An 8918-nucleotide genomic window follows, 5' to 3' on the forward strand; every position below is an offset into this window, starting at 1 on the left:
TGAGACTGGCGGAAGATTCTGAGCCCTGGAATCCAGATGCAAGTCTCTGGTTCTCACAGGTGGAGGGGGGGAGGTTATAGCTCAGCCTATGATGAAGAGGAAGCTGGGGTCCACTGTCAGCATGGTCCAGATTGCAAGTTGCCACCAAGCTGGGGTACAAGGGGCTGGATGGGGTTCTGTGCTAGATACCTGAGTAGGGCGTGGTGGGAGGCTGAGAGGAAAGTGGAGAGGCAGCCGCCGGCGGCCAAGGGGGCCAAGAAGAGGTGACCTGGCGAAGAACAAGGCAGGGCCCGAGGCCAAACAGCACATTCTCTAGGTGACTGTTGGGCAATTCTGGGTCTACCTAGGCAGAGAATGTGCGGTCCCTGGTCAGTCACTTAAATAACAGGAAACAGAAAGAAGGTGGCGCGGGGGAAGGGAGGAGGTAGAGGGATCTTAGTTATTCTGCAACTCCTGCCCATGCCCTCCCTGGCACCAGGCACAGCTCCAGAACAAGGGACAAGGTGCTGGCCCATTTGTAGGTCCCTATATACACTAGGATAGGGATGACTGCAGAAGCCACTGGTGCTTCTACTGTGTTTGTTTAACGTAGCTGTAGTAGAGCACACATAGGGCTGTCGGGGCTAGGGACAGAGCATGTGATGAGTGAACATCAGCTAGAATACACAATGAGCTCTTGATAGGGACCGTGTCACAGAGCCACATGCTGTCCGTGGGGAACAATTCTCCTGCATGGCTCCCATTCACCTTCCTCTCCTTCCTTCCCTTGTTCTGTCTCCAAGCAGACGCAAGGTCCGGCAACCATTTTTGCTGTCCGGGCTGGCCCATGAGGCCTTGTGCACAGATCAGAGTGTACAAGACACCACCAGAATGCAGGACTGCCAGTGAGAGTTAACATCCCAATCGCTGGCGTGTGAGTCTTGACTAGGATTGTCTGTCCGTACGGAGGGCAATCTACTAAAGCATATTGCTCGTGAGAGGTATACAAGTGTCCCTGGGCTAGCATAGCTTCAAAGTCTCACTGGGTTTCAGAATTTGTAGAGAAGGTGGTGACCCACATGTGTGGGTTGGATTCATCCACCTGTCCATATAGATGAGGGAGATAAGTCTTTCCAGGAGCCCATAAGCCCTGGATTATCTTCCTACTCTGAACTACTCTGGCCTATGACCTCAACTGGACAGCCTGAAAACTGACTTCCTTGTCTGTAAATTGGAACATTCCCTGTTAACTTTATAGGGCTGTTGTTAGAATATAGGTGATAATGGACATGAAAAGATTTTTATATACTATAAAGTGTGGTAGGAATGTAAGCCACTTGCGTGATCATCTTTGCTTAGGTGAGAGTATTTGAAACTGGAGACTCTGAGGGGTAGCTTTCTGACAGACAAAAGACCTGTCTCGTCTCAAGCTGCCATCTTATAATGGAAGCATTGGCTTTGAGGCCAGAAACATTTTAGTGTAAAGTCAGATTCGGCTAATTTCTGCTTGGGTGATCTTGGGCAAACAGTCCACCTGTCTGAGACTCAACTTCCTTGTCTACAAAAAAGAGCACAGTAACAGTCACTTCACCTTGGACATGAAACTCACCTTTCTCTGGCCATTTATTGCCTGTCTGTGAATGAGAATAGCAGTTAACTGATGGGCTTGTAGGAATTAGAGGCAGGTGTACAGGGCACCTGGCCCCTTTTCCCTGTACAGTAATAGCGTCTGTTTTAAATCCCTTGGTTTTCTCAGGCTCTCTTCCTGTCCTAGAACCCTTTTCAAAATCAGGTTAACTCCCATGAACAAGCTCTCCATTCTGTTTAGGAGGGAAACAGATCCAAATCCAGGCTGTTTCGCCCACACAGGTAAGTTTATGTACGGCACATTGCTTGTCCTACTTCATCCATCCTGAGGAGCGCTTAACCAGGCCATTGACTTTTGTGGAGGAGAGACTCTCGGCTCAAATAGGTATGATTTTTCCAGGATAGGCTCTTCGTTCATATCAGCCCTATCCAAGGTCAAGAAGATGCTTTAACCTTCCTAATGCTGCAATGCTTTAATACCGTTCCCCATGTTATGGTGACGCCCAACCATAAAATTATTTTCATTGCTGCTTTATATCTGCAATTTTTCTACCCTGGTGAATCGTGATGTAAATGTCTGCATTTTCCAATGGTCTTAGGGGACTCCTATGAACAAGTCGTTCAATCCCTCCAAAGGGATATTTATCTGCAGGTTGAGAACGGTTGCCCTAAGTGGACTTTCCTTTATCCCCAGATCATTCACTGAAGGGCAGCCCAAATGCTGCACATTTAGTAGCCAGTTCTGCCGATCCAGACTCTTTCCTGATTGTGTGTTCCTCCTCTCTTCTGCTCAGAGTGCATGGCGACCTACAACATGAGCAGCCTTCCTTCCTTTACTATTTCCTCCACTCTCAGATCCCCTAAGGAAGAGGCCAAACCACACTGTATTCTTCTGTATTCCCATTAGTGCACTTGGCCTAGAGTTGAACTATGGTTTGTGAACAATGAATTCTGCCAAGAGATTTACAAGTCATTTAGTCTATATATTTGCTTTCCAGGGTGAAGTGAGATCAGTGGGGAAGAGAGGATCCAGAATGTGGCAAAAACTAATGGGTGGAGGAGTCCATGGGAGTTAGGGGTGTTAGTGAGTCCACAGCCTCCACACAAAAAAAGTGTCAGGCCATCTGCTCCTAAAAGATTTATTGTCCTGGAAGTGGTCAGGGTACAGCACATGGGGTGAAGGAGGTGGGAAGGCATGTAGTAAAGGCACATATGTCCCAGCTACTGTCATTTTTTCTGATTGGAGCTACCTCTTCCTAGGGACCTGTAATCTGGTGGGAAGAGGTGACCCTTGTGTTAGGAATTTTCCTAAAGCGAGCTCTCAGCTGACACAAAAATCCAATCAAGCCAAGTCACAACAAGCCAAATTAAAAAATATCCAGGTTTAATGGGATTCCTGCACTCTCAGGTGGCCCCGAGGGGAAACTGCGAACACACGACCATGGCAGTAGGGGTGGGTGGCACAGGGGACTTTCCAGGGAGCAGTTTAAATAGACTGGGGGAGTGGTCAAGATTTTGGCGGGCTGTCTTGACCCTCCTCCATGGAGGGTCCTACAAAGATGGAGGCCAGAGGCCAGGACTTACACCTTGGTGTAGCGAACTATCACAGTGGTTTAAGAATACGGTTTCCTCCATGGAGTGAGAAAGAATAAGGAGAGTTCCATAAAAGGAAAAGAAGCACATTTAATCTCAGCCCTCCTTTGCAGATTCCTCCTCTGAAATTATCTTATATCTTTCCTCCTAAGGGAGGAAAACTGAAGGCCTAGGAGAGGTCTGGAGTCTAAGGAGTCTTTCGGAGGACTTAATCATCCACTGGGGGGGGGGGGTTAGAGATTTTAACCCTAGGTCTCAAGAAGGGCCTAGAGGCCACAGACAGTTTCATGATATTTCTTTGATATGTGTTTTATTCTTATTCCTTTTCCTTATTAACCCTGAATTAGGAGGCAGCTGGGCTCTGAAGGAAAACACAGGGAATAAGAACAGATAGAGCCAGGCGCAGATCAAGATATTGCAGTGCCTCCTTGCACCATAAAAATCTCAGCCTGCACGCTTTTACATGCATGCTGCCCGCTTTCACATGCATGCTGCTGTTTTGTCATCGCAACTGTGCCAGGTAGACAAGTCAGAAATCAAGATGATCACTGACTCTTAGCCAAGTTCCCTCAGCTAATCCCATTAGCAGAGCTAGGGGTTGGAAATGAATCTATCCCTGAGTGTATTATCCCTAAAGGACCTAGATCTAGTCACGGCTCCATTCAGTGACAGGAAAGGAGGATACAGGTTCCTGAATTGGTCTTCCATGTGCTTAAGACCTAAGGTGGTCACTCGCCAGAGAAATCTGCCCTGGGACTAGGAGAAGGAACCATGTTGCTGTGATGAACACATGTGTCAGCCCCATAGTTGACTTCGTAGATGGCTGAGCAAGGTGTCAGGAGTGAGGCCCCAGAAAGCAGGGAATGAGGGGTAGCTTTATTGGATAAGGTTGGTCCTCAGGAGTCAATAAGCAGGATCCTTCTACCTGTCGCTGCTTTGGGAGGAGCAGACTCACAACATTCTATTTCCAGCTGCTGCCCAGCCTTGCACAAGCCTCTGCACCCTCAGGCCCAATTGGCTCTAATTGCCGCCTCCTCCATTCTGGGATGACAAAGAAGACTCCAAGCAGAGTAGAGAAGGTGTGTCCAACCCTTCCCCAGGTGGCTCCTTCCCAGTTGTTATGCCAAGCAGAGATGGGAGGGGGCACACAGCTTGAACCTCTCCCACTGGGGTGACTCTTACTTATCACCTGGTCAAAGTGTTCCTTACCTTGCACGGTTTTCACCTATTCTTCATTAACCTTTAAGCAACAAGTGTGGGAACAAGAGGTAAATAATTCATGGCCCCACGTCAAAGTGTTCTCTCAGCTTTTCAGAGTGATCCCCATGGGGCTAAAGGACCAATGCTGGCTCTTCTCTCCAGCTCTTTTTCTCTCCCTGGCCTAGGGCAAACACACCCTCCTCTGGGGTCTTAACCAGCCACCCGTTCCCCCTTTTTCTCCTTCCTCTCTTCTCCACCTCCCTCAGTTCTAGTCCCTCATGTTTTATCTTGCATTTTTTCTATGTACACCCCCCCCCCCCCCCCCCGAAAGCACACTGATCTCTGGCCTTTTAGCTCAGCACTGAATCAGCCATTGTTCAGGGGCAGCTCACCCTCCCCACCAGAACCCAGAGCCTGGTCAAGCCAATAACATACTTTGCAAACATCTTTAAGTTCAGTGACACCTGTACGAACAAAACATCTAACAAAACATCTTCATCCCTCCCCTGCCTCTGGCCTTTGAGACACGCAGGAGCAATCATTTCCTGCATTCTCTTCAGAAGGAACCAGGAAGGAGGCAGGGCAGGATGGGGAAAGGAGAGCCACTTGCAACCTTACTGGGACAGTTCTGTAGGCAAGAACAGCAGGGTTTCTCTTACTCTCCCACCCCCTCCTTTACTTTCTCTGGAGCTCAGGAAGCAGGAAGCATGGATAATCTGCCCCTGCTTTAACCCTTCAGTGCATGGGGCATTGCTACAAATGTAGGGACTTGGAGACTAGGAGCTCACTCCAATGCTTCTCACAGAGGGCATCACACACAAGTAGGCTCCAAAAGTTCCATCTAGAGACCTCTATGGGAGTCTTCCTCCTTTTCTTTCTCATGTCTCCTCCTCTTTCCTTTAAATCCTGGGTTCCTACTGCTCTTTTTTCCCTTCCTCTGCGCTCTCTCTCTCTCTCTCTCTCTCTCTCTCTCTCTGTCTCTGTCTCTGTCTCTCTCTCTCTCTCTCTCTCTGTCTGTCTGTCTGTCTGTCTGTCTCTCTCTCTCTCATACACATATGTATACTTCAACACAGAAGTATTGCTAAGTAGACAAAAAAGTTACCACTAGATCAATTCCTCTTCTTTTTGTCCTTTCATGGTATTCCACTCTCTTTATGTTCATCTTTACTACAACCTCACTCAAAGGCAAAATGTCAGGAGGAAAAACAAAACACGTGTGTGTCCAATAAAACTAAAAGCAGGTCTATCATTCCTAGATTCAGTTAATGAATATTTAATAATGCATGATAGCAGGAATTGCACAAGTTCTGAGAACACAATAGTGAACGCTATGAACACCATTTTGCCTTTGTGACGCATATCATCTAGGAAGAAAAACAGATGCTAAATAAAAGTAATAAAGTGCAGATCAATAACACACAAAAATTATAATGATCTAGAAACAAAATGGGTGTGTTCTAGCTTCCCTCTAGATCAGGGATTTGACACACACACAGACATATATAGACACACACACACACACACACACATACACACACACCCCAGATGTCTGATCTTTAAACAGAGGACAATATGATAAATAATAAAGTTACAAAGGCTGAGGGAGAATGGGTACAGAAGGTAAGAAAATCTTCAAAGTGATATAAAAAGGGAGAAGTACTATTCAGGAAATAAAAGCTATTCATTTAATAAATTACATCAGAAGGGTAAGAGATGCCCCCAAGAAGCTGTCAGAGTTCAAGAAAGGAGTGGGCTTACCAAAGACCATCATTTGAGGCAGGGGTTGCATTTGACAAACACATTTCGGGTGTCATGTAGACTGGGGACTGGAGAAGACAGACCATGTGCAAACAGAGCAGGCAGAAATATGACCCTGTCATGCACAGGTAACATGCTGATGGCCTGTTTTAGAAGACTGTCAACAGTTTGAAGAGGGCAAAACAAAGCTTTTCACCGCTTCTTTGTGTTTTGAAACAGGGTCTCACTATGTAGCCTGAGCTAACTTTGAGTGTATATGTCACCTGTCTCTGCCACTCTCTTCTGAGTTCTGAGACTAAAAGTGCACACCATTACACCTTGCTTTGGAAGGATATCTTCAAATGTTACAATGACATGAAGTTGGTCTCCATAACACATCTCATCTCAAGAGGAAAAGAAAGAGCCGCTTTTCTAATATAGCATTCTTTGATATTTTTAAGAGAAATATGCTCATACAAAGGCTTCGTCACATTGAAGATATCTTTGGAAGTATACATAAGAAATTTTTATTAGTAAATATCACAGAAAAATAGATAAGGGATTGAGGCAGTGGTAGAAAAATTAATTTTTGTATTTAATTAGAATTAGTTAATTTAAAGAAAAGTAATGGACTTTCTGACAGTGCTGGATTGGAAGTTTGGAACAGCGACAAAGATAAGCCAAGAGCTCTGAATTAGGCAACCTTGACTGTAATCCTGACACTTAACTTGACCGAGAAGACTAATAGAGTAGAAGGTTTGATGAGAAGAAAAAGTGCTCAGTTTGGGACATGTTGAACTTGCAGTGTCTATAACAGACCCAAGTAACCAAATCTAATAGTTGAACATCTAAGTAGTTCATGCCCGGAGCTCAGAAGACAGGTCAGAGCCAAAGATGGGCCCTGACGAACCATGAGCTTTTATGTGGTAATCTACAGTAGTAAGTAGGACTGCCTACGCAGTGAGAAAGAGCCTCCTGAACCAAAATTGTTTCAGGGAGTGGTAAAACCAAAGCACCCAGACTGGTAGGAACGTGAAGGGTGTTGAATAGTTCAGGGTTAATCCATAGAGTCCAAAAACACCTGAGATGATTGAGTGGATTGACCTTCAGGGAGATAACAAGAGTGGCATCAGTAGCCTGGAGGAGACCAACCAAATCACAAATGCTTGAGCAATCAGTGGAAGTCAGTAGACAATGGAATCAACCCTTAAGGAGTTTGACTTTGAACAGGGAATAAAGATGATAGGGCAGCTGTCCAAAGGAGAGGTGGTTTAGAAGGCGGGTTTTAAATAACACAACATCCTTCTGGCAGAGGTGTTGGCGAAGGGGAAATGATAGATGACATCTGATAATGCAGAAGAAACTGGATCATGAACCATTTATAACACAGATGAAGTTTAACTGCACATAAGATGGAGGTACTTTCACTGTCAAAGAGAATAGAACTAAATCATGATGACTTGGCCCTGTTAAGTTCCATACCACCAAAGGTATGTGTACATTTTTTGTGATAGCTCACTGTTGGGCATACAGCCTTGAAAATGTGTATTAGAATGTGCCTGCCTGAAATTTCCCAAGTCTTACTCATCTCTCTACTATTTCCAAAAGCTCTTTGTCCAGCTTTTGGACTGAGAGGATGAGAGGAATGAGATGAGACATAAGGGTTGGAGAAAAGAGAGAGGCTGTATATCAGCTTTTATAATGGTTGCTCTGGATGCTCAGCTCAGAGTTTCCCTCCAATTAGGAATGGCCAGATCAGTGTTACTGTTGCCCACTTCACAGCCCAGTGTAAAAGAGAAGGGAGAAGACTGTGGATTATGGCCTCCTCAAGATCAAAACAGGAGCCTGTGTTTATATGATATAACATGCAGAGTATCATCTAAAGGACAGGGCAGAGAAGGTCCAACAGAAGAATTGATTGAGCCATTCAAACAAAAGAAGACACGCTTCACCACTCATAGAACACATCAGGATACAAGAGATGCAAACACCTCAGACTCTTAACCTCTGGGAAGAAGAATGCAGCACACTGATAAAAACTATTCCATAAGTAAGAACATGGAAAGAGACCCAATATCCTTAGACTTTAGAGAATAGCAAATTGAAACTACAACGATACAGCATTTTACACCCACTACCAGGATTTATAAAATTTTGAAAGCTATTATAAAAAACTGCATGGTAGTTTATCTGAAGAATTGAGCGTGGGGTTACGGTGTGATCTATCGCTTCAATTTCTAGGCATATAGACCCCACCAACACCCAATAATTAAAAACAGGGGCCTCTATAGACATGCACTCTCTTGTTTTCACAGAAGCAGCATTTATAATAACCAGAAGACAGGAAAACCCATAAATACCCTTTGACAGACAGATGAACTAAAAAAAAAGTGAGGTGTGTGTACATCCAGTCTTAAAAAGAAATGAAACGCTGATACCTTTGCAGAATAGAAGAAACCTTGAAACTATTATATTAAATGAAACGAGGCAAGCACAATGGAACTGGCCTTGTAAGATCCCACTCAGATAAAGTACCTACAATAAATTCCTAGGCAGGAAGTGAAATAATGGTTATTGAGGACTAAAGAGAAGGAATGGTGGAGAGGTATTGTTTCGTGGATAGGAATTTCAGTGTCTGAAGATGAAAAACGTTTGTAGATGAATAGTAGTGATGCTTATACAATAGTCTGAATGTACCTTATACTGAACATAGCTAAAATGATAAATTTTATGATATATGGTTTTTTTGACATAATAGAGAAATTAAAGACAACAGGACAAAGAATTTTTCTTCTTGTAGTTTTCTACTCGGGATTTGGTTG

The sequence above is a fragment of the Arvicola amphibius genome, chromosome 2 (genome assembly GCF_903992535.2).
Source record: "Arvicola amphibius chromosome 2, mArvAmp1.2, whole genome shotgun sequence".
Taxonomy (NCBI): domain Eukaryota; kingdom Metazoa; phylum Chordata; class Mammalia; order Rodentia; family Cricetidae; genus Arvicola; species Arvicola amphibius.